This window comes from Pelodiscus sinensis, chromosome 11 (assembly GCF_049634645.1).
Source record: "Pelodiscus sinensis isolate JC-2024 chromosome 11, ASM4963464v1, whole genome shotgun sequence".
Classification (NCBI taxonomy): domain Eukaryota; kingdom Metazoa; phylum Chordata; order Testudines; family Trionychidae; genus Pelodiscus; species Pelodiscus sinensis.
The window spans coordinates 10,009,568-10,036,629 of record NC_134721.1 but is presented as its reverse complement, the minus strand read 5'-3'; the positions used below and the strand labels follow the sequence as shown (position 1 = coordinate 10,036,629).

Sequence of the window (27,062 nt, the reverse complement as noted above, 5' to 3'; positions counted from 1 at the left end):
AATACATGATACTACCACTAATTATTATTAAGCCTGTAGAGATCCTAGGCTGGAAGGGGCCACAGCAGTGCAAAATATTACTTATTTTATTGTCAGAGCTCAGGATTAAAATCTGTGAGTATAGCTATTCAGGAACAATGGGGAAATTCAAGTAATTATTAAAGCAGCTTTTATAAAACTTTATAAAACATAAAAGGTTTTTAATGGCCATGTAATGCCGAGACAGAGTGCAGAGCACCCTTAATAACTCATTCATGTAGTCTCTTTTCCTTACTAGTAAAGACCTCTGAACGGGTCATTAATGGATAAATACAGTAGTTCACATCAAAGAATCACCATGTCAGGTTTGTCTGATTTGTAATATCTATTTCAGGAAGATTCAGGGATTAGCTGGTAAAAAAAATCTGAATGGCTTCTTATTCCCAGGGTGGTCTTTTCAGTTCAGGATTGTGGTCTTTGTGGCAGGCAGTTGGGGGAAGCTTGCAGTGTCACTTCCTGTGTTGTACCTGGCTTGTGGATAAATGGCCAACTTCATATTTCAGAGTGACAAGTTTTTATAGCTTTTCAAGTACAGTAGAAGTAGTTTGGAAGAATTTTAGATGTTTTTATTGGAGATATAAGTACAGATGTGGGATGATGACAGTGCATGCCAGATTTTAGCGTTTGAAATGAGTGATTGAATATGTTGTAATAAATTGAGTGGAAAAATAAACACCTGAAGATGGTAATTATTGAAGTTTGTACAAAGTAGTCTTAAGACCCTCACTTCTAAATTTTCCACGTTTTTGTTTACTGTTGTAGAAGAGATTTATAGTATCTTTAGACTGAGGTTTATTTTATGAAGAAAACTTCTCTTTTTGGCAAGTCCCAGATGACATTTTTCAGTTAAAGCTCATCTGAATATTTGCTTTGATGGAAGAATAGTTAGAGAACACATTAATTCAGTTTATACTTCCTTCTAGCCATACTCCTCAACTTTTATTTTTCAAATCGCATTCATTCATACAGCCATAACGACATAGGGCAGGAAGGAATCTCAAATGGCCAACTAGTCCACTCCCCTGCCATGAGGCAGTATCGTATATACCTAAAATATCCCTGACAGGCATTTTGCCTAACATGTTTTTCAGAACCTCCAATGACAGGGATTTTATGACCTTTCTTGAAAGCCTATTCCAGTGCTTAACTATCCTTATAGTTAGAAAGTTTTTCCTAATATCTGTCATAAATTTTCCATGCTGCAGATTAAGCACATTACTAGTTGTCTTGTCTTCAGTGGACACAGAGGACAATTGATCATTGTCCTGTTTATAACAGGCTTTAAAGTACTTAAAGATGATTGTCAGGTCCCACCTCTGGTGGTCTTTTCTCAAGACTTAACATACCTGGTTTTAACCATTCCTCATGGGTCCAGTTTTCTGAACCTTTGGTCATTGTTGTTGCTCTTTTCTGGACTCTTTAGTTTGCCTACATCTTTTGTGAAGTGTAGTGTGCAGAACTGGATACAGTACTCCAGCTGAATTCTCACTAGTCACCTTCTGTGTGTCACATGCAACAATGCTGTTAAGACACCCTAGTACATTAGCCTTTTTCACAATTGCATCACATTGTTGATTTCTATACTATTTGGGATCCTCTTTAACCTCCAGATCTTTATCTGCAGTTCTACTGCTTAGCCAGTTATTCCCCACTTTGTATTGCTGCATTTTCCCCCCTTCTCAAGTGAAGTACTTTCCACTTGTCTTCATGGAATTTCATCTTGGTGAATTCTCCAATTCGTTTAGGTCATTCCTGAATTTTAATCCTGTCGTCCAAAATGCTTGTAACACCTTCCAAATTCACGTCATCTGTGGATTTTATAAGCATACTTTGTGCTTTAGTATTCAAGGCATTTAATGAAAATGTTGAATTGTGTGGGTCTCTGCTAAATACAGCCTTCTAGTTTGACAGCAAAGTATTGATAAATTTCTCTTTTTTCTTCCCAACCAAATGTGAAAATTACCTTTTAGTACTTGAATCTAGATCACATTGCCTTTGTTTATGAGAATTCCATATGGGACTATATCAAAAGACATACTAAAATCAAAATATATCACATCTTCTGCTTCTCCCCATACATTAGACCAGTAAGTCACCCAAGAAGTAAATTAAGTTGTTTTGATAAATCTGTGTTGGCTATTGTTTATCATGCTGTGATCCTCTACAAATTAATATTTTAATTATTTGTTCCAGTATCTTTCCAGCTATTGAGGTTAGGTTGTCTGATCTATAATTCCCCAGGTCTTCTTTGTTCCTTTTTTAAAGATAGGTTTTATATTTGCTCTTTTCCAGTTCTCTGGGACCTGACTTGTCCTCAAGGAGTTCTTGAAAATCATCACTCATGGCTCTGAGATTGTTTCAGCTAGTTCTTCAAATATGCTATGATGAATTTCCTCAGGCTTTGCTGACTTAAATACATGTAAATTCTTTGAATATTCTGTATGTTGTTCTTTCCATGTTCTGTCTTGTGTTCCATACCTCTTGTTGTTAATATGAATTGTTCTAAGCATCTGGTCACAACCTGTTAAATGCCTATTTAGCGTCAATCTGCTTAAACACCTTAGCATTCTTGACATTATCATTTATTAGCTCTCCCTTCCAGTTAAGAAGTGGGTTTACATTTTCTTTTGCAATCAACAAATGGTCTGGTAGCATTTTATAGACTAACAAAACATGTAGATGGTATCATGAGCTTTCGTGGGCACAGCCCTCTTCAGATGACCAGAGTTTTGTACAAAACCTCTTTTTATTCCCTTCTTAATCACTTTGGTTCTACTCCTACCATGCCCCAGTTTCCTATGTCTATTTCGGTGTTTCAGACAACACATTCAAATGGATGGATAGATTGATTTAAATTCCTACTTACCTCATGTGGCATTGATATCTCAGCATTCATTAGCACATGCCAGCACAGAGAGTTTTGCTGTTTGTTTCTTAGTATGCCCTTTGATTGTGTGGTGCTAGGGATTTGCCACCAAGGTGAGATGATCTGTGGAGAAACCCAACAAAAATTGCAGTGGCATAGCAATGTGTCAGACAAAAGGGGAATGGAATAAATATCCTTTTAAAAACACACTTGTATATTCCAATGCTGTCTTTAATAATTTTGAGCAGGATTTGTTGTGTTTGGTATGTATAGGACTATATAATTGCATAAGGAGTGACATGATATTATGAACAAAATTTCAGTTGTACCTTTTTTTCCCTCTTTGTTTTCAGCCTGTGACTGGGTTTTGATGTCTTTCTTCTCAGAATGCTCGATGTTAGTAATAACGGAAACAACAAAAAATGTCAGCTTGACTACTGTCTGCATGTCGGCACTAGTCCGGGGAGTTTCAAAGGGATGTTTTATTGATTCTGTAATTGCATAGTAGAATGGACAAACTGAACTGTACCTGAGGGCAAGGAAAGCCCCTGTCTAAACAGCATCTGTTGTTGGATGTTCACTCTGCTATAAATTTGGACAGGAGGTCTTTCTCTGCAGTTTAAACCATGGTACTAAGATCTTTCCTTCACTCTTTCTCTGTGTCACTAACACACTCATTTGTCAGAAACTGTAAACCAGTTGTTCTTAACCTCTTTGGCACTGTTACCCCCTTAAACTTAAACAATAAACCTAAGTTGTTACCCCCTCCTCCCCCATTTTAAAATGGCAGTAGACAAAATGAAAATTATGATTAATCATTTTTATTGTATAGTATTTTGTTTTCTCGTACATTATGTTGAACAAAATTGAACATCTATTGCATTTTAAACTTATTACCCCCTGAAATATGCCTAATTACCTGCTGTCAATAGAAGTAAAAATTGAAGTTCAGAGGGTAGCTTTTCCTGTCCCAGCTCTTCTGTGCATTACTGGAATCTATACCAGCGTATCTGGGAGTAAAATTTGGCTCAATCTTTTCTCTCTAGCACCTTTTCAGAGCATGTGTTTTTTGTTTTGTTGTTTTTTGTTGTTGATAATATCTTAAATCCTTCACGTTACAATGTGCAGCATTGCCTCATTTGCAATATCTACCTTTTCTTAACTGAAAAACTGGCCTTAATCTCTTACGAAATGAAATAAAAAAAACCTTATGCTTAGGATCTGGTAACTTCCTCTAACACAAGCTGATTACTATCCAAAACTGAAGGAGTGGACTGAGCTGTTTTGGGAAACAGTTGCAAATTACATTTGTCAACTTTTACCATTGACATATTTTTTTCCGCTGGCATGCTGTCTGTGTTCTGTGTTTTTAATTTGGTGAGCGCACGAATCGATTAGAAGGCTAATCTAGGGCAGTTGGCAAACTAAAGAAACACTGTCCTTCACAGAGCATTTTACCTTTCAAAAAGAGATTTACACAGGTGCCACTTTTAAAGTACAGGGTAGGGCGGTTGTTTTTGTTTATTTGAGGTATGGGATTCTCTTGCTCCTTTAACAGTCTAGCGCTAGAAATGCTGCTGAGATCCTGCATTCTTCCCCGAGGAGGAAGAAGTGTCTTATAGTTTTCCATAGCGATGGTTACAAAAGCAGCTATGATGAGCTGTAGAGAAAATGTAGCTCCTTCTCCCTCCGCCACCTTTGAGTCCACTTCCTGGTTTCAAAGGTGCAAGACTAAAGTGAGGAAAACTAGAGCAATTCAAATAACTGTATTGAGGTTCGGGAGAGTGGAAATAAACAGTGCACCTGATACTGGAGCTGCCCAACATGCAGAATTCCGATCACCGCTCCCTCGAACATTAAGCACAGATTGGTTTCTGAACCAAAGGTAGAGCTGTTAAACGATTTTGTCTACATTTAATTTTGGCTGCCTCCCAATTACTAATTTTGGTTGGATGCATTCCTGGAGGTTTCATCACGTGACGTGATCTTTAATTCCTGGAGGCTCCAGGACAATCTTGCAGGACTGGCAGCCATATCAGAATTCGGTTTTCTTCCACAATCTGAATAGAAAGATGAGCCTGAATTTAGCACATGATCTGTTGTTTATTTTTGGCAAATGTGCAGTTTTATGTCTTTTAAAAAATCTTGATAGAAAATGTAATGTTTTTTTCAAACATTTGTTAAAGGAAAACTACATTGTAGCTCTGGACTATACTGGATTTTGGTAGGTTTTACAAAAATAATTTTGCTGTATTAAATATTTTTAAAGCCAACATACATAGTTTAAGGTTGATATTTATATTGAAGCTTCTGGACTTCTTGCGTCTCGAGACCCTTGCTCGTTGTTATTAAATTCGTGAACAAAAACATGCATTTATATAATATTAAAGTTGTACACGGCACTTTTAGAGCTGTACAATTCAAACTTAAGGCATTCTTTCAGAGTGTTGCTGAAATAAATGGGGAAAAATCCTGGATTTGGGGCTCAGCTCACACTGAGTGGTGCCAGGGGGAGTGTAAATAGCATCCTGGCAGTAACAGCTTCCCTCTGGGGCTTCTGCCAGGGTAGAACCATTTTATATTGTGCCTTGAAGAAACTGCCCAGGAAATTTGCTGATTCAGAAGAGGAAATGAAGATTTCCAAATCCAGTTGATACTCTGGGAGAATTTAGGGAGGCACAGTATAATCACTCAGTATAATTTGGCTAGGACACCAAGACTAAGTGCAGTGGGATAGTCAGTGGTGTAATGTTTAAAGAGCACTTAGGAGACAGCTTCTCTCTTTCTAGGTTCTATATCAACAACTGTGGCATTTGAGCACCTCTGAGGTTATTAGGAGAGCAGGAAATTTTTACTGTGTGAACTAAGTGATCAGTCTGAATCTTCTACTTTAGAATCCAATAGCTCTCTAAAGCTTAGCTCAGCTAGGGCAGCTAGCTACTGATGAGTACTTCTTTTGAACTGAACTCTGAATTTGCGGGCAGTTCTTATTAAAAGTGGAATGGAAATTAAGATATCAGACTATGAAATGATAGTTTAACATTTGGCTGAGTCTTTATCACCTTCCTCCCCCAACTCCGACTTCTGTCATATTGCTCATAATTTCAGTCTTGGTGTTCTCATTGATCTGACTCTTTCAATATGTTGTATTTTTGATGAGAATGTCGAGGTGAGTGTGACTGAAAATACAGACTCTGCACTAATATTTCCTGTGCCACATCAAACCACTGAAATGACTAAAGAACATCCTGAATGCTAAAATTCTAAGTACCTATTTTCTCTCAGCTATCATGCTGAAACAGAATTCTCAGCCAGCGAGAGCACAGGAAAGGTGTGGATGTACTGACCCAGAACTAGAGTTATTTCCCGGTACGCCGTTCCCTGTACTCTGATAGGCTCGAACCTTTATGTGAGCAAACGTTTTCAGAAGTGGGCTCTTTAGTCATTAGTGCAGTGCTCTGCTTCCCTGGACGCACTGTGGCCATGATAACGATCATGGAATAAGAGTCTGATTAGCCGTAAGGTAAATACCTAAGAACAGCTGACATCCTGCCAAAGTTCTGCCAAATCAGTGTCTGCCTTGACAGAAATCACTCGGGTCTCTTTGGCAAAGGCCTTCACTGCTATTCTGGTTTTGCTGTGATGCGCACGTGTTATATAGGGATGTAAAATCCCATTTAATCAATTAATGGTTAAACATTAGGCTTAACTGATTAAGGGGATTGCTGGTGGGGGACTGTTCCCGCCTGGCCGGAGCAGCCCCCAAACAGTGGGGCTGCAAGCTTTGCCGGTCCAGCATGGGTTGGGAGCTGGCAGGGCTGAAGTAGTCCTTCTCCTGTGGCAGACCACAACTGGGGTGCTGTGCACTGATTAACCATTACCCGGTAAGCATCACCCAGTAATGTTAACCAGTTACTCATTCACATCCCTAGTTCATGTTCCCTAAGTCCAAAGCTGAGAGCCTGCAAACATTTCTGCAATTTACTAACTGGCAGCTTGTGGAGAGTGTATTGTTTTACTCTGTACTCTTAATTTCCCATACTAAAATTGTCACAAGGGCCTTTGTCCATTTTCAGATGTGATTTAGGCATTTAGAAGATTAGGTCATGGGTGTACCATAAAGTTTTCCAAAGTGCCGACATTGTGCCCTTCGTTTCATGTGTGGCTACTCACTAGGGCTGTGTCCAGACTCAGGGGTTCTTTCGAAAAAAGTAGCCTTTTTTCGAAAGAACTTCCCCTGCGTCCAGACTCAAGCCGCGTTCTTTCGAAATTATTTCGAAAGAACGCGGCTTTTCTTTCGATGGCGGTAAACCTCAATTTACGAGGAAGAACGCCTTCTTTCAAAAGTTCCTCTTTCGAAAGAAGGCGTTCTTCAATGTAAAGAGGCCATCTTCGAAAGAGAGCATCCAGACTCGCTGGGTGCTCTCTTTCGAAAAAGCGGATTTCTCTTTCGAAAGAAGCCTGCAGTCTAGACATAGCCTAGGAGTGGGAGCCACTATCTTGCCCCATGTAGGGCAAAATTCGGCCTTAGACTAGTCATTAAAATAATTTCATGGTAATGGCCATAATAGAATAGATTGATAAAGTAGTGCTAGATCATGAGGAGTACCTGAGGTCTGGCCCATTTGGGGAGGGGAGTTGGGCTTGGGTGGCTACAAACCATTTACTTATCCCAGTCCTGGGGGCTGACTTTTTAGATTGTCCCAGGGGACTGAATTTCAATGTATTTGCAATGTCTTGGCATTCTTGTTGTGTGGTCTCTTTTATAACTTACTAGGGACTTAAGGTAAAACTTCTGTTCACCCATGTCTCTGACGAGTAGCAGCTGTTTTTAAGGGTAGTCCAAAACAGTGTTTGGAGCCGATTGGAGCCACAAGGCTCCATGGTTATGGGTCCTTTAAAAACAATGAGCAGTCCTATGGCACCTTATAGACTAACAGATTTATCGGACCATAAGCTTTCAGGGGCAAAGACCCACATCATCAGATGCCTGGAGTGGAAATTCCAGAGGCAGGTATAAATATACAGGCTTATGAAAAGAGTACCAATCAATAGTAAGGCTAGAGATAACGAGGTCAATTCAGTCATTCTCCCTGGACACACAGTAGCAGATTTAAAAGTAGCCATTCTGCAACAAAAAAACTTCAAAAACAGACTTCAAAGAGAAAAGACAGAGCTACAATTCATTTGCAAATTTGACACTATCAATTTAGGATTAAATAAAGACTCTGAATGGCTAGCCAGCTACTCTCGCGGGGTATGTCTAGACTGCACCCCTCTGCTGGCAGAGGGATGCAGGTTAGGCAGGTCGAAATTGCTAATGAAGCCTGGATTTAAATATCCTGTGCTTCATTAGCATAAAAATGACTACCGCTTTTTTCCGGCACGGAGCTTTGTCGGAGAAAAGCAGAAGTCTAGAGGCCGATCTTTCACTAAAGAAAGCCTTTTCTGATAGATCCCTTATGCCTCGTAAAACGATGTATACAGGATCTATCGTAAAACGCTTTGTTTAGCGAAAGATCAGCCTCTAGACTGCCGCTTTTCTTTGACAAAGCTCCATGCTGAAAAAAAAGGTGGCCGTTTTATGCTAATGAAGCGCGGGATATTTATATCCCTGCATCATTAGCAATTCAACCTGCCTAATCTTCATCCGTCTGCTGGCAGAGGGGTGCAGTCTAGACATATCCTTGGTGTTCACACCTCCACATCAGCTGCTAGAAGTGGGCCTTATGCTCCCTGACTGAATTGATCTTGTTATCTCGAGGCTTGCTCTTGATTGGTACTCTTTTCATGTGCCTGTATATTTATACCTGCCTCTGGAGTTTCTACTACATGCATCTGACGAAGTGGGTCTTTGCCCACTAAAGCTTAAGCTCCAATAAATCTAGTAGTCTATAAAGTGCCACAGGACTTCTAGTTGTTTATGCAGATTCAGACTAACACGGCTACCCCTCTGACACATGGACGCTTTAGGTAAACAAAGCCGTGTGGGACCACTAGTGGCTTGCCCAAAGCGGGCCCGTGGCCCACTTTGAAAAACACTGATCTAGACAAGCATGCATTGTAGTATGTGTGGTCATTAGTTGACCATATTTTTCAAAGGCAAATATGGATAAAGTTGTGGGACTCTAGTCATGAGATGACTTCATCTCATGATGGCCTAACTCCTAGCGGTTGTTTGATCTATCTGATGGCCTTTATCTTAGTAACTTCCTACCGGTACATAAAATGACATTAAATGCTGGGAATTTCTGTTGAGGGTTTGATTGTCACAGGTGAGGTTCTAAGAGATGAATCCATCCCTTCAGAGTCTAGACAGACTATTGTTGTTTTAAAATGGATAGTAGTTTTAAGGATCATAGAAAGGTGCAGTAAAATATTATGATACTGACCATATAAAAACACTGCATCTTCTCTGTGATATTTGGTAGAAACCTTTTATCACTAAAAACTGGCTGTGTACCAATTTGCTAAAAACAGAAGTAGGAAACTGCAGGTTTTTAATTCATGCCATTTGAACCCTCTTACTGTGGCTGAATGCAGTGTGTAAATTATAGTTCCCTTGAGGTAAAAATCAGTCAAATGCTACTTAACCTTTGCTTTGCCATGTTTCATGTTACATTTGTGCTTAAGAGAATGTGTATTAGTTTTCACCTTGCTACAATGTGAAATCACCCTGAAGATTCCTGTTAGCTTGTGTACATTCTTAAAATTAGGATTCAAGTTATAACTGCTAAATTCTAGGCATTGGTGTTTGATACTGTAATAATGTTAAGAGTTTCATAATTAGTGTTTGTACCTTATTTGTAGAGGAAAACAGTTTGGCATATCAGTAGTGATTGCTATAGGTGAGTATATATATTACATTAGTGTCTGATTTAGTTTGCCAAATGGTATAACTCTGTCAAACCTAACTGTAGAAAATAAAAATCTGTTAGGCTGAATTTTTCCAAGCATGGTTTCAAACCAAATGATCTTTTTTCTTTTATTTTTCTGAGTTGTTTGAGAAATGTGCTCACCTGTTTGTTTGAATTGTCAACCAGATTCATACTTTAACTGTTTCACTTTGTAGAGAAGAAAAGTTAGCCAGTGTGGACAGTTGACATGAACAGGGCCTAGTCCAAAGCCCACCAAAATCAATGGAAGACTTTCATTGACCTCAGTGGACTTTGGATCAGGTGGGTGGTGCTTTGTGAAGTAGGCATCCATGACCACGCTTAAACAAATTCAGTGGGTAATAATGGACTAATGAGAGACTGAACAATTATTTCAGTTCCCTGCGAAGGTATTTAGCTGCTTTTTGTACAACCATCATAACTTGCCATTTCTCTACCTCAGATGCATACTTTTCATTCCCCTTCCATCACTTCATCAAAATGTAAAAATGGACATTTTCCCTATTTCAGTAAAATAGCCATTTTCTGCTGCAGAATCTTCCAAGATGCACTTTTGACCTGCTCTATCAAGTAACTTATAAGAGGCCTATTGAATACTTGTTCAGTGCAGGAGGTTTTCTTGGGACTGTTTACATGGAAAAGATTGTTAATAGCTCATTGAGGAACCTGAAAACAAATGTCTCCTCTTCCGTCACTGCCAAAGTTGCTGCATTGCTGCTGTCCACAACAGAAAACGGACCATGGAAAAGTTGTGTCTCAACTTGTGGGTCTTCCTACAATTTTTGTATTCTGTAATATTCTGCAAATGGTAAGTTTCCATTTTTAAAAGGGAATATTAAGTGTCTGTCTTCAGTTGCCAAACTATTCTGATTACAGTGGAAGCAGATGTGTTGTTGCCCTATTAACCCAGCCTTACAGAAGACTGCCTGCAGCCAAACAGTAGCAGCTGTAAAGATGTGCGTTTAAACCCTTAGCACCCACCCCACATTCCATTCACCTATGTCAAGCAGGGACTTCAAAGTCTAATTGAATCAGTTAAATAGTATTTTACACATAGTCATATCTTTTTTTTCTTAAAAGGAAACTAAATGCAGTCTGAGGTTGCTTGTCAGCAGAGAAATGCAGATGTTAGGGTACCTATAAAGTTAAATTGACAGATCCTGTCTATTTTATAATATACATTTGATACTATAAACAGAAACATTATTAAAATGCATACATATATGGGTAAAGATAGCAAATATATTAAGAATGTGTAGCGGGCTCAGTTAATATTTCTGCAGGAAGTTTAACTTTTGCAATTTTTTTCTTTGAAAATAATTTATCAGTATAACCACAGGATCAAATCCTGCAGTTTTTACTCCATTTTTGCTCATTCCTTACTTAGGCAAATACCCTTTCAAAATCAACGAGTTGACATCCATATGTTCATCTGAGTAAAGATTTTGAGAACTAACTTTGTTCCTTTGTGCTGAGTGAATGACAATTTTAACTGTTCAGAAAAATGGAGCGAGAACTATGCATTAGACTGCATTTCTCATCCACAGCTTTTGTATGCTTTGGACTGGTTCTTTAAACAGAGTCCTAGTGTATTTCATCCCTAATATGGAGTGAGAGGGCAGATCAAACCACTGGCTTGTTCAGTCCAGAAACTTTCTTTTTGGTGGGGAGGAGGAGGGAGAGGGGAGCCTGGAGGATAGCCTGTTACCCTGAAGGAATGGAGCTAAAGATTAATACAACTTATTTATAGCTGAGAAGAAGAGTTGAAATTAAAAGTAAACAGTTCAGAGCCACTTAGATTTAAAGAGTTTTAACTATTTTGTGAACTGTTAAAAAGAAAATAAAACTGCCTGTAAAGCTTGCATTTTGGGGTTTGTATTAGAAGCAGAAGACTGCCAGACTCATACTCCATGCAGGCTTCTCGTGTGTAAATAATGAAACTAAAAGTATTGTTTTCATTTGTGGACAGTCCCTAATTTTCCCCCAACCTCTCCAAAAGCCTAAACAAGAAAAGAGAGAAGTTTCAAATGTGTAAAATGAAACTTCTGATAGCTATTGATGCTTCAAATATGAAAATGCACCGTGAAAACCAGTCTACATCGGGAACTCGATGACACTGGGGATGGGATGCATAATTTTTCATTTCTAGGTCAGCAGTTCAAATCTCGTCCTCTTTGGCAGGAGTTGAGGCTCATTACTCACTAATTGCTGCTCAGTTATCTTTGGGGCCAAGTAGACCAGTAGACGTCTGCATCACAGTAAGCATCAGCTGACACTGTTGTTGGCAGCTTTAGTAAAGGGCTGAATGGGTTTTGGAACTGGATTCCCCTCTAACACTTATCGAAGAAGGCTGAGGCTTATTAACGAGGCAGTGGTCAGAAGCTTACCTTTCAATGCCTATGTCCATGCAGTACAGGCAGTCCCCGGGTTACGTACAAGATAGGGACTGTAGGTTTGTTCTTAAGTTGAATCTGTATGTAAGTCGGAACTGGCGTCCAGATTCAGCCACTGCTGAAACTGACCGCCAGTTCTGACTTACATACAGATTCAACTTAAGAACCCCAAGTCAGCTGCTGCTGAAACTGATCAGCAGCTGATTCCAGGAAGCCCGGGGCAGAGCAACTGTGCCTCGTGCTTCCTGTAGTCAGCGCTGGTCAGTTTCAGCAACAGCTGACTTGGGGACGTCTGGGGCAGAGCAGCTGGGGTGTTGCTGGGTTGCTCCAGTAGCACCGCTCCTCGGCGCTACTGGACCAACACAGCAGCACCCCAGCTGCTCTGCCCCAGGAGTCCTGATTCAGCCGCTGCTGAAATTGACCAGCAGCGGCTGAATCAGGACGCCTGGGGCAGAGCAGCTGGGGTGCTGCCGGGTTGGTCCAGTAGTGCCCAGAGCGGCACTGCGGGACCAACCGGCAGCGCCCCAGCTGCTCTGCCCCAGGGTCCACAAGAAAAGCCTGGTCTGCTGGGGGGGGCACATTAGCTGCGCCCCCCCCAGCAGACCAGGGACACAGGGAGCAAAGCTGCAGCGGGGGGTGCCTCGCCTCTGAGGCTTTGCTCTGGCGCGGGACGCTTTGCGGCTGGTGCCCCTGGTTTGCTGGAGACGGTCCCCAGCAGACCAGGGGCACCGGGAGCAGCTTTTCTCGCCCTGGAGGTCGAGGTGGCTGACCGCTGCCTGTGAGCTCCGGGGCGAGAGAGCCCCGTTCGTATGTGCGGATCCGACATAAGTCGGATCCGCGTAAGTCGGGGACTGCCTGTACTTCTAAAAAAGGGAGGTGTTTGATCTATAGCAGTGATGGACAACCATGTGGCCCAATCACTAGCCTCGAGTAGCCCTTCTTCATCTCAGTGGGCTGCAGATTGAAATCAGGCCTCCATTCCAGGCTTCACTCTCTCCCCCACTCCTTCCCTCAAACCAAGGCCTCTCTCTTGCCTCTTCCCCTGAGCGCGCTTCATCCCGTTCTCTCCCCCTTCCTCCCAGTACTTCTGAAGCAACGTGAACCAGCTGATTCGCAGTATTCAAGCTCTGGGAGGGAGGTGGAGGAGCACTAATCAGCTGAGTGCTGGAAGGGAAGGGGTGGAGCAGGTACGGGGGGGCCCCCAGAACATAAGGGGCATGGAGGAGGTAATGGGGGGTGCACAGTCTGCACATAGAACCCCAGTGGGCTGATTGCTGGCTGTAGGTTGCCCATCACTGGTCTACAAGAATCATCAATCTGTCTTCTTTCTTGAGTACTAATAAAATATGATCAGTTGCCTTTGTACACACCCCACTTCCAACTAGCAAAATTATTTTCAACAGTTTTAAAATTAAATATGCTAGAGGTTAACCAATAAGCTGATATTATCGGTAAATGTTATCAGTTAAACACTGCCCTGCTCCTGGGAGAAGGTTTAGTTGTGACAGTGAAGTCTCCTCCCTGGGAGCAGGGTCGGCAGGGGGCTGGTGGCCCCACTCACACGGAGGTTTCATTATGTAACCGCTAGGATTTTTAGTGGTTACATGGTTACCCTTTTCCATGACTTTTAACATCCCTATTTAAAATTCCTGCCAACAATGGAAACTCCCGATCTTACCTTTAAAGCAGTAATGTGTCTGTCTGGACTCTGTGGTGGGCAGGGAAGAAGATACTGTCTAGGAGAGAGGGTGATCTTGTAACTGTAGCATGGAGCTGGAAAGTCAGGCTATCTGGATTCTTTTTAAAGCTAAGTTTGTTAATGTTGATAAAGCATTTTGAGATCCTCTGCCTGAGGATGTTGTATTCTTATTGGATGAAGTGTCCAATGGGAGATGGAATGGTGAGGCTGTATTGTGGATACTCCTCAGTGTTTATATAAATTTGTATTGTGAAAGTTCTTTGGTGCATGTAAAACTTAGTTCCTTGAAGGCTTTGTTTCTGTGAATGCCACTTTATTCCACGTTTTTCTCCATAGCCTCTTCATTTAAACCAGTGCTGGATGGCTTACGGAGGAGGGATGTCTTTCAGCTTTCTAATTTTTCTAAGAACTTAGTAACAGACTGCGCTCCGTGTTCATTACTCTTGCCAACCCCACTTTCTCTGGACCCTTTCGTGGCCTAACAGCATGACAACGTCATTCTGTTCCCTGGCAGGAAAATTCTTTTTATATAGAGAGATATATGGACCTATAGTTTTTGAGCTTCTTGGCTTTGGGTGATTTAGGAATGTGAACTAACTTAGTAGCAAGAAGTCCCTGTAATTTTTCGGTACAGTTTCTCTCTAGAAGTATCCTAGGTATTGGTGTACATGTAAGATAGCAATCACCACCTGTCTTGGAAACATATTCTGTAGTTTTGAGATGTTCATGGATTTCACTGTTTTAGGAGGAGGGCACATTTAAAATAGATATAGAATTAATGTACTACTTGATGGTTCGTACAAGAAGGTTGACAAAGTTACACATACTGTTCTGTGTACAGTAGGTTGAGGTATGCATGCATGGCTCTTTAATGTGTAGAGTAAATACAACAAGCTTTTAACATCTTGGTTATTTTGATGAAACATTCAGACAATGCGTCAATTTAGTTTTGTATCCGCTTCAAACATTTAACCGCTGAAACCTCTAAAGCAAATGTTACAGAACACACAGCTTGTCTGTTTACCTTGTCTTAAGGCCATGTGAAGTCATATGTGAAAAGTGATAAGAATCAGAGTATCTCCTCTGGTAGTTCAACATGAAAAGCCAGTGAAGAGACAGAGGAATCTGAAGAATGACTGATAACAGCTACATAACACGTAGTCTTCCTGCCTCATTTCCAAGCCCAAGTGCAGATGGATAGTACTAGTACTGAATGGCAGGGATGGTGCTGGTGGCTGCTGGTAATGCTCCCACTACACAGCCCTGGGAGTGAAGATGTTTTGTCTCTGGTTACCTGTCAGTGAAAAAAATCTTATTGGTTCTAAAATCACTGAAACTTGTGGTGTTGCTCCCGAGTACGCCACGAGTCCTGGGAAACCTGGGGTGTCACCTTATTTCATACACATTGTTATTTTATTATAGTATTTTGAATGTTTAGAAGTAAAATTTTAACTTCACAAAATGTAAAAGATAATGTAACATTTATGCCTTAGTTAGTTCCTTCTCCCAACAAAGATTAAAGTCCCAATCCTGTAAACTGTGTGGGTGGAACCCCCGTTTGGTTCCAGTGAGGCTCTGTCCAGATCTAGTTGCAGGATCAGGGCTTAAGAGGCTCTTGAATCATAAATTACTGCTGCTAGTCTGCCACACAAAGAGTTCACGTTTCTTCTCTCTCAACTTCCTTGGGCTGTTGTAGTTCCTTACATGGAGAAAGCATTCCTAGTCCTTCCTCCCCCCGCCCAGCCCTCTGAAGTACCACATTTTCCTACACATCATTAGGAAGTCAAAACTCATTTGAATGTGGAACTTTTGTGTCACTTAAGCAATGTCATGGGACTTTCTCAGCTTCTTTTTTATACTTGACTAGGGAAGGTACCAAGGCAACATGTTACACATATAAGTTTTGTGTAAATACTGAAGAGAGTCTCACAAATTATTCTTCATAGTGGAAAATGAAAATAATATTTCATAAAATTAGATGGCATCGGATTGTTAAAATCAGTAACCATTCTGTAACCGTCTTGCTTGTCTCAAACATTCCACATCCAGAACACTGTGAGAGCACTCCGAGAGTCTCAGGAGTTCCTTCCGTTTGGAGAGTAATATTTTATGTTAATTGAAAGATGGGATTATAAAGGCTCAGGTGATGTCTAGCACTGGCTAATAGCTCTCATAGTTCTTGAGTGAGAATTAATCTAGAGTAGAATTATGTGCATGGAAGGGTCAGGAGGCTAGGGCATAACCTAAATGTTGCAAACTATCTGGGTTAGAAGAATCATCGTTGGAAAGCAGGTATCTTGAAATGCACAATTGTTAATTGGACCAGGAAAATATGGTCCATTTACCCCAAAATATGGGATGCATTCAACATTTCTAGCACCTTGAGGTACTTTGTCAGAATCTTTAAACTCCCCAAGCATGATGAGGAATTGAGTGGTGGACTGTTTGTTATGGAGAGTGGAGAAATGGATTTCTTGTTTCCAAATGCAAGTATGACTTTAATTTTTCATATTTTGCTTTAAAAATATTCTTAAATGCTTATCTCTGACAGGCTCATTACTTGGAATACTATGTGTTTGAAAATCAACTTCTTAGCTGAATGGCACAAAAAAGAATTGAGTATTGACAAAAATATTACTTTTCATTATTCCTTAACTAAAAACAAGCGGCAGAGCTGATTGTAAATGTAAATGGTATCCCTTTTGGCTATTCTGCCTCCCCCAAACTCTGGTGTATTTTAACATATCCAATTTAATAGCTCCCTTTTAAAAATGGTTTTATAATGGCAACACTATCAAATCCTTAACTATACACAGCACGCTGCTGGGAGCCACTATAATAATATTTAATGTAGTTGTGGGGAAAAGAATCTGCAGCATAAGTAGGGTCGCTGCTTGACTGCTCCTTTTCCTGACGGGAAGAAAAGGACAGTGATCAAGCTGAGTTCTCAAAAGAGGCAGTTAAATCACTGGGTAACATGAAGAATGGGATGTACACAGGTTCTGCTGTGGAAAGCATATAACAAAAAGCTTAAACTGTAGTAAGAGAGAGAATTCTTGTAGGAACATCCAGATGACTGTGATCCTTTTTCCGTATGGATTACACAGTGCTAGAATGCACGAAAGCCAATGGGAAATCCTCATATGTAGCGTTTTGTAACGGTTTCAGTGGTGTTTATGATCTGACAGCAGAAATTGAGTCTGTATCAATCATGACTGGGAAGAGAAAAAAAATCTATATTTACATCTAGATCAACATACACGTGCACAAATATTGCAAAATAACGGTGGACTTACACTGCATATGGTAGTAAAAATAGAATTATGTATCAATTTGTCTTTTAAAAGTATGTATTCAAGCCACATAAGTTTCCTGAACCTCACTGAACATGATGATTTATCCCCCCCCCTCCATCTTTATTTCTAAAAATATTAAAAAAAAAAAAAGGGAAATATAACAGATACTTTTGGTTTTGGTCTATCTGTGTTTAATTTCATGATAGTATTTAAGATGATGGGTTAGGGAAGGATTAATATATATGTCTCTTAAACATACTCTATTAGACAAATAATTTCTTTCAGTGTAGCTACAAATAGGAGCTTGCCGAGTGTGGCGGCTATCAGAAAAGATCTGCGTTAGAAGGGATATTAATAATGTCCAGCCCTCAAAAACATTGCAGGGATGGGGAAGAAAAACTTGCTTTAAAAATCAGAGAGGGGAGGGGAAACCTTCCAAAGAAGCTGTGTCACATCTGTTAAATGTTTGCGGCAGGAGAAATCCCGAAGATGGGCACTCTGTTTTCCTCCTGTTTCATGTTATACCATTTAGCAACTCTGATGCACTATTATCTGGGGGCGGGGGGGGGGGGGGGGGTAGTGGTCTTACTGTAAATTAGGAAAGTGTCTCAAAGGCGACTCTTAAAAAACAACAAATAGTCTAGTAGCACCTTAAAGACTAACAAAACATGTAGATGGCATCTTGAGCTTTCGGGGGCAAAACCCCCTTCTTCAACGCTCACGATACCATCTACATGTTTTGTTAGTCATTAAGGTGCTACTAGACTATTTGTTGTTTACGTTTTTCCTGTTACAGATTAACTCTGAAGCTCTCAAAGGGGACAGACAGACAGTGATCTTTATATGGAATATGAGGCGGAGACTTCTGTAGTATGGCTGTTACTAAGAGTGCTGACTGTGCCACTCATGTGGCACCTCTTGGTATGAGGTTCACAACAGCATGTTGATTTGGGCTATGAAAGAGGCGTACTGTACTATATGCTTACTGTGCTGGTTGGAGGTAAAGTGCCATGTTGACAGCCTTTGGGGAAAAATAGAAGGGAAATGGGCAAAAGGGCTGCTAGTTACATGCCTCTTTTATCCCTCAGCCTGCAGTTTAATCTAATCTCAAATTCAATTGATACTATTGATTAGATTCCTTTCAAACCTGTGTTCCATGTATAGGTAACTCAATGTGTGGTAAAATGTTATTCTTTTCATATGTGACTTGAGTATAAAAGGTGAAAGTATACAATTAATTTGTCTGCACGTTCTTGAAAATTGTATGCTGGATTTCTCTGAAAACGCTGTATGGAACAATATTCCCAGCAAATTATTGTTATTTACTATAATTTTTGCCTTTATATTTAAAGTCAAAAAATTATGTTTCCTTTTGGTACTTAATGGCTTTGTATGATATTTTTAGAAACCCGGTCAATTCTTCCTCTAGTACGTCTTCATGAAGAGTCTTAACAATACACAAAGTACAACTTTATAGGTAAGTTATTTGTATGTATCGATAATTGTGCACATGAAGTTTTGAATTTTGAAAAATAAACTTGGAGGGGATTCTGGAATTAGGTCACAAGTACATGTCCATTCTAGGGTGAGGGTTACTGAAATTGGTTCTTCAATTGCTGGCCTATGTGAAATGAGTTGGTAGTCTTTAGTTCTTTGTACCGCTCGCTATTTTGTAAATATAACTATTATATCTGGCACTCCTAAAAGGGAGAAAAGTTCCCTGAGGAGACCATAGTGAACATTAAAACTAAATCCAAATTTTGAATATGATGGTGTGACGGCGCGTCGGGGTCCCCTGCCTCCTGCACCCCCGTAGTGGCACAAACAGACTCCACCAGCCAGTAGAATAGAGGGAGTTCATTGCTTCTCCAGGATACAGTACAGCACAGATGTAATCTGGTTACAGGAACTGGGCTAGGAGGCCTCAGTGCCCCGCCTTGAGATGGGGGGTGGCTGGGCCCTACAATCCCAGCCCCCTCCCTAGCTCCTTCTCCCCTGCTTCCCAGACCGAAACTATCACTCTCTTCCATCCCTGCCTCCCAGCCAGGGCTCCACTCCGCCTTCTTCTCATTGTTCCGCTCCCTGGGAGATAACTGGTCAGACAGGTTCAGAGCCCCCTTGCATAATGACTCATCCCTTGCCCTGCTGGGCCGTGCTGCCGACAGTGGAGGTCACCCACAGCCCACTGCCCAGCATAGCAACCAGCAAGGTACCCCCCCACACTACGTCACAGATGGTAATGAGGCCCCAGACAAATGCACAGAATGAAAACCCTAATGTTTCACAGTCACACTGCTTCCTTGTAGCTCCTTTTTCCTTTGCTCGTTACCTGCAGAAACAGTACCATTGTGAGGAATGGATGTTCTGTAGCACACTGGCTTGGGTACGACCGTGGTTGGCCATTTCAGCAGAGAAGCAAGCCACATTATTGAAACATTGAGTCATTTAAATATGGAGATCAAAATTGTCATGCGTTTATTTTTGTTAACTGTAAACCATTCTTTGTATTGAAATGCATACTTATACCTTTTGACAGTTAAGAGAAATGGTAATTGTTTTAAAATCACTAGGAGTGTGTGTGTGTGTATTTTTAAAATTTATTTGCACAAGGGATTAGGGATAAGGAAATGGTAGATATTTAGGAAAAGAAGCTGTAATTTTGGCCAGGTGAGACAGCTACACTGATTTGTCTCCTACCAAAATGCAGACTTGTTTGTGAAATATGAAAGAGAAAGATATAGTCACTTCCCATTCTGTATGGGTGAAACAGATTGTTCCTTCCTAAGTGGAGTACTTTGCATTTGCCCTTATTAAACTTCATCCTGTTTTCCTCAGACCATTTCTCCAGTTTGTCCAGATCATTTTGAATTATGACCCTATGCTCCAAAGCAGTTGCAACACCTCTCAGCTTGGTATCATCTGCAAACTTAATAAGTGTACTTTCTATGCCATCATCTAAATGATCGATGAAGATATTGAACAGACCCCTGCAGAATCCCACCTGTTATGTCCTTCCAGCATGACTGTGAACCATTGATAAGTACTCTGAGAATAGTTATCCAGCCAGTTATGCACCCCCCGTATAGTAGCCCCATCTAAGTTGTATTGGCCTAGCTTTTTGAGAAGGTCATGTAAGACCGTATCAAATGCCTTACTAAAGTCTAGGTATACCACGTCTGCTGCTTCTCCCTTATTCACAAGACTTGTTATCCTATCAAAGAAAGCTATCAGATTGGTTTGACATGATTTGTTCCTTACAAATCCATGCTATCACCTTATTTTCTTCCAGATGTTTGCAGATGAATTCCTTAATTACTTGCCCCATTATCTTCACTGGCACAGAAGTTAAATTGACTTGTCTGTAGTTTCCTGGGTTGTTCTTATTTCCCCTTTTATGGATGGGCACTATATTTGCCCTTTTTCAGACTTCTGGAATCTCTCCCAAAGATGATAGCTAGAGGCTCAGATACCTCCTCTATTAGCTCTTTGAGTATTCTGGGATGCATTTCATCAGGCCCTCGTGACTTGAAGACATCTAACATCTCTAAGTAATTTTTAACTTGTTCTTTTTTAATTGTATCTTCTAAACCTACCCCATTTCTACTAGCATTCACTATGTTAGGCATTCCTTCATCATCAGACTTCTTGTTGAAGACTGAAACAAAGAAGTCATTAAGCACCTCTGCCATTTCCAAGTTTCCTGTTATTGTTTCTCCCTCTTCACTGAGCAATGGGCCTACCCAGTCCTTGGTCTTCCTCTTGCTTCTAATATATTTATAGAATGACTTCTTGTTATACCCTTTATCTCTCTAGCTAGATTGAGCTCGTTTTGTGCCTTTGCTTTTCTGATCAGCCAGGCAAACTTGTCTTCATCTTGTCTTCATTTTGTTAGTGAAGATTTATAATGGACAGCAATATAGAGATGTGTTTTACCAATATTTTTGCTTGCCGTAACATTGTTTTCTACAGCACAAGCACTCTGCATTTCTCTTCTCTCTGTATTTTTGAAGACTTTATATTTTTGGTGAACCAAGAAACAGGATCTTATGAGCAAAGTAATTTATTCTACTTCCAGAAACTTGTTTGCAAGGCTGGGAAAAGAAGCAACAGATGGTCCAGATGGCTTGAGAAGGTACCAAAGAAGGTTGCAAATCAATGAATGGGAAACCAGTGCTGTCTTCAAAGACCTTGGGTTTCAGTTCCCTCTTGAAAGGTAGAATAGTACACGCAAGGCTGAAAAATGCCAGAGCAGTCACCTATGTCAACAAGGAAATTGAAAACCAGGTGTGATTAAAATATTAAAAGAAGTTACTGTCCTGGGGATAAAGCAATTTATCTGACCTATTGGCCATATTTTTACCAAACAGGTTCAATCACAAGGTGGGACTAGCCTAATAGAAAATCATTTTCTGAGTGCATGGGATCTTCATTAGCATCTGCAGCCCAGCCAGTGAGATGTTGAGAGCTTCCGTGCTTACTGGCAGCCTCCACGAAGCACGAAAGGGCTCTGAGATTTGAGTTAATTCTGGTAAAAGAAGGGAGAGACCTGCAAGGTAACAAGTGCCTTTGATGCTTTCTCTCCTCAACTGGAGTTGAGGGTACTCATCACCTGGTGGGATCAAGCCATCAGTACTGCAGATACCTCCATTGAAAGTCAGTATCCCTTTTATGTGGGCTTGTCTAAAGGCTGCCTACACTTGAAGGGATCTAGACAGATCTCTTTTCCTCTGGTGGATACTTAATTGGACCTTCTCAGGAGAGTAATGTTCAGTTGTCTGTCCTAACACCTGTCTGCTTTTTCCAGGAGGGGTCAGCAAGCTCCTATGTGCGTATCTGTTTTCCAGGACAGGTTGGGTATGCATGGCTCCGAGAAGGTACTTTCATCAGTGCTCTGCTGTTCCTTATATGGACATAAGGAGCAGCAAATGAATGGTCATAGTGATTTGCTTTTAAGCACAAAATAGCCTTTCTTCATTTCACTGCAAGTTCCTTTTTTTCCCCAGCCTTTGCTCGTAGCTCTGTGAGCGGGCTGTAGTTGACCTAAGTATTATACCCAGCATTCATGCTTCTTATGCCTCCACACTACACATTTTCTCCCTATTTAAACCAAATTCTCCTCTGACATACAAAGCTGCAACCCCCACTAATATCAGAATATTTAATTTCTTTTCTTTCTCCACTTCCTTCCCCCCCTCGCTTTTCCTTCTTCAGTTCTTTTCACTCTGTTGCCAGCTTAGCTATCCCTAAGGTTAATGTTGTTTGTTTGTAGCCAAAGGACAGGGAATCTCAGATTGAGATAAGATACTACCAGGAAGTGATTCCTTGGTGGAGGGAAGAAGAAATGCTTTTAGCCTTGTGACCCCAATTGACTAGCTCCAGGTTTGAGCCTGATGCAAGGTGGCCTGCCCAGAGGCAATAGTTTGTTCTCCACTTTCTACCCACATACGCTTTCCAGGTGGCAGCACCTGATTTGTACTAGGGACCAGTATTCACTCACAGGATAAGAGAGACACTTGTTTGATTTAATTCCTGTGTTGAACCACATCCCTGTTTCAGGTTTACATTCTGGTCCCAGCCAGTGTTCCCGCTAATCTTTTCTGTCCACATGCGGATTTTTTTCTATCCTCGGGGGGAATAAATTTTATTTGCACCAAGATAGGTGTGAATGTGCACCACCAGTGGAACCAAAAAACTAGCTGTGGGTGCTCAGCTAATCAGCGGGGCAGCATTTGAATGCTGAACAGCTGCGCAAGTGCACAACTTGCAGGGAACACTGGTCTCATTAGTGTTAATTCTTAAGAGCCACCATCCCATTGCCCAATGATTTCCATCGTGGTGGAGCACATTGCTGTTCTTTTCAGTCTGTGGATACTTCTGATTCCCCCCAAAGCAAATGAAGATTTTCTGTACAGGACTCTGTAAGAGTGTAACACCACATAAATGTTCATTGTAATTTGCCTTTGAGCACAAGATAGGTAAGAGAGTAACTGAGAGCTCTGTCTCCTGTGGATTAAGTACAGGGAATTTATTGGCGGTCTAGGAGGCCATGAAGTTTCATCAGTTTAGTGTTGTCAGAGTGGATTTTAAAAGGACTGTTGTACAGCCTGTCTACGACTTACGAACTGGTTATGGACCAAGCAATTGGTCGTAACTCAGTTTGTTCGTAAGTCAGACCCCATTGAGTTACAAGCGACCGCACTGTTCGTAAGCGCGGATCGTGTTCGTAACTCGGGGTCCGCCATTTACGACACTTTTGGTCGTAACTGCGAACAGTCGTAAGTCGACCGTTCGCAACTTGGGGACCGGCTCTGTCATTTCTTCAGTTTGGAAAATAGATCTACTCTAGAAACCTAGACGGCACCAGCTTAGGCTGTGTCTGTGTCAGAGTGTGTCTGCACTTGCACACAGCGGCGCTCCCATCTTTCAGGGAAGACACAGCAGGAAAGGGAGAGGTTCTCCTGTCACTAATTATTCCATCTCCCCAAAAGTCGGGAGCCGGGTTGACAGAAGAATTGTTGCATCCTTGTTGGTTAGCTCAGCATAGCTCGCGCAGGGATGTGGATTTTTTTCACTCTCCTGGAAGATATAACTATACTGATGTAAGTTTTCAGTGGAGACTGCCTTGAGTAATTATTTAATTCAGCCATTAAACGGGATAGACCAGGGGTGGGCAAGAGGCTGCCAGCGGGCTGGATCCAGCATGCCAAGACATTGGATCTGGCCCACAGCTGCCTCACTGAGACCATTAAGCTCAGCGGCAGCCACTTGAAATTTGGCTGCTCTATTCTGGGAGAGAGGAGGGAGTCTTTGTGCTTTGTCCCGCCCCTCAGCAAAATCTCTCAGCTCTCACTGGTCAGTTTCCAACCAATAGCAACTGAGATATTTTGCTGGTGGCAGTGGCAGCCAATGAAGCCTCCTCTCACTCCCCACTCCTTCACCTTGCCTGAGCCACGTGGAGCAGCTTGTGAGTGCAGCCTTCAGGTTCCTGCAGGGCTGCTGACTGGGAGCCGCCTAGGTAAGCGCCTCCCAGCCAGAGCCCCCTCCCCCCCAACTATCTGCCCCAGGCTACCACCCAAACTCTCTGTACACCTTTCCCCTAGGTCACAACTCCCTCCCAGGCGCTACATCCTCTCCTACACCTCTTCCCCAGGCCAGAATCTAACATCCATAACCCCTCCCTGTGCCCCATTCCCCTGCCCCAAGTCATCATCCAAACCCTTTGCACCTCCTTCACCCAGGTCACAACTCCCTCCCAGACTGTGCACCCCCTTACTAGAGCCCCTCCCTCAGGCCAGAATCCTCTCCTGCACCCATACTCCCTCCTGGACTCTGCACCCCAAGCCTCTGCCCCAGATCACAACTTCCTCCTTCACCCAAACTCCCTCTCAGTCTCCACACCTCCTCTTGCATCCCAGTCTCCTGCCCCAACCTCCCTTCTGCCTTCAACCTCTGTCCCAGACCCCAAACCCCCTTAGTAGAAATATGGCCCTTGACCACTTGCCAAAGTCTTGAAGTGGCCTCCCCCATTAAAAGTATTGCCCACTCCTGGGATAGACAGTCTGGCGCTAGATGCTGCGTGAGTTGTGGCCTCTTTCCTATATATTAAACCCTGTTGTAAGAAGAGATGTGATTTGGCAGAAATTATTTTAAGATGTTGTCTTGTCCTGTTGGCCAACTGAGTGTTTGGTTGCTGTTTGGTGGGGTTTTGGCTACTGAAAGCACTCTCAAAACGGTGAGATGGAATGGCAATGGTAGTGGCTTACAAAATGAATAGCTGTAAAGACACTCTTTTTGAAAATCAATATACAGATGAGATGGAAGAGCATGGTCATGAAGGCTGGATGGCTGATGGAAGCAAGTTCATAAAAATGGAAATGACTACGACTGAGGTGGAAGAAAAACATAAAGTGCTTGATGGACTCCAATCAGGAGGGCCAGATAATTTCCTTCCTAGAATGTTGAAAAACATCACCAGTCTGTTAGCAAGAATTTGTAATAAATCTAATTGTGGGTAGGATCGTGTCCTGGAGAATAGCTAATGTCATGCAAAAGTTTAAGAAGGTCGGGGGGAGTGATCCAAGCAATTTCAGAACTAGCAGTTTCACCTCAGTAGTATGCAGCGTTTTTCCACAAATTATGAAGGAAATAATAATTTAAATTCAAGGAGGTAAATGGTATGTAATGCCTCAAGGGGTTTACCAAAGGCAGATTATGCCAAACTAACCTGAATTTTCTTTTTTGAGAAAATAGCTGATTTTTTTTTGTAGCACCCGTGCGGTAGATCTAATATTATCGTATGGACAATAAAGCATTTGACATGATGCCATATGGGATATTATTAGTTTAATTAGGAAGGTGGGGATCAGTTCAAGAGTTGTAAGGTGGATAAGGAGCTACTAAAGGAGAGAAAGCGAAGCGTTATCAGACTGGAGTGTAGTTACTTGTGGAGCCAATCTTGGACCAGTCTTACTCAATATTTTGATTAATGATGTCTTAAAAAGTAGGAATGTCTAATGAAGGCATCTGATGATGCAAAGTTGGGCAGCGTCATCAATATAGGGGAAGACCAGACTGTTATACAGGAAGATTGGTCTGACTTTGAAGACTGGAATGACAGAAATGGGATGAAATTCAGTAGTACAAAGTAAAGTGCAGGGTCATGCAGTTATATGTCAGTAATAAAAAAAAATTTGGCTGCAAGCTGGGGGCTCATCAGTTGGAAGTGAAAGAGGAAGAGAGACACCTGGGTGTATGAGTTGATTACAGGATGGCTGAGCCACCAGTGTGATGCAGCTGTGAAAAAGGCAATTGTGTTTCAAAGGATGTAACACGCGAGGCATTTCCTGTAGAGGTAGAGAAGCATTTAATGTGATTAACCAAGATGCTGGCAAGAGCTCGGGTGGAATACTGGGGTACAATTCTGGTTCCCCTTGATGAGTTTCAGACAGGAACAGGTGCAGAGAAGAGCTACTAGGCTGATCAGAGGAATGGAAGCCCATCTTATGAGAGGAAACTGAGTGAGCTGGGCTTGTTTTAGCCAGCAAAGAGAAGGCTGAAAGGGGAGATGATTGCTCCCTCTAACTACAGCAAGGAGAGAGATTTAAGCTAAAGGATAATGTTGGCCTGAGAATGAATGGGTATAAATCACCCATTAATATTTTCTGGCTGAAAACTAGAAAGGGAGTTTCTGGAATACCCTCCCAATGGAAGCTGAAGGAAAACAATTTGAGAGGGCTGGACAAATGTATGAATTTGGTGGTATGACTGAGTTGGTTGTGATGGTTAGGGGGCAGGGCTCAGCATCCCTACAGTTCACTTCCAGTATGTTTTATGTCCTCACGAGCTTCAGGGCTTCAATTGGGCACTCAGAGGGATCAGCAGGGAATTGCCCCATTCTGCAATCTATTTTTTTTTTTTAGACTGCTTTCTCGGACACATCAGAGAATGTCATGGCTGGAGATGGGACACAGAGGAGTAGTTTTTTGGGACTAGAGATGTAAAATCCCGTTTAATTGGTTAGATATATTTTTAACCAGTTAACAGATTAAAGGGGAGGACGAGTGATGGGGAGGGTCACTCCAACTTGGCTGGAGGGCCTCTCCTCCTCCCCCATACCCGCCACTTGGCTGGAGCACACATACCCCTTGCCACAGGCAGGGATGGTCTGGCGAGGCTGGAGCAGCCCCTGCCTGTAACGGGCCTGGATCTTCTTGAACGGAGGCTCCTCTGGCAGGGATACCAGGGTACTCTGCACGCAGGGGCTGCTCCGGGGTTCTGGCCGAAACAGCCCCTGTTTGTGGGGTGTCCACGCCTGCTATGGGGCTGGAACAGCCCGCTGCCTGCAGCAGACAGGGAGCTGCTCCAGCCCCCACT

The 27,062-nt window shown here is 41.8% G+C and overlaps 1 protein-coding gene across 31 annotated transcripts in view; it reads left to right on the top strand.

The window, feature by feature from the left end:
- The window catches only part of FOXP1 (forkhead box P1), a 562,577-nt gene that overhangs the window by 148,693 nt on the left and 386,822 nt on the right, over positions 1–27,062 (top strand). For 4 of the 31 annotated variants that reach the window (XM_075938618.1, XM_075938599.1, XM_075938593.1 and 1 more), the window contains one exon: positions 18,595–18,666. The exons of the other annotated variants lie outside the window; for them this stretch is intronic. The gene's annotated coding sequence lies outside the window, so the exon portion shown is untranslated. The remainder of the gene's footprint in view (positions 1–18,594; positions 18,667–27,062) is intronic. 31 annotated transcript variants of the gene reach the window in all.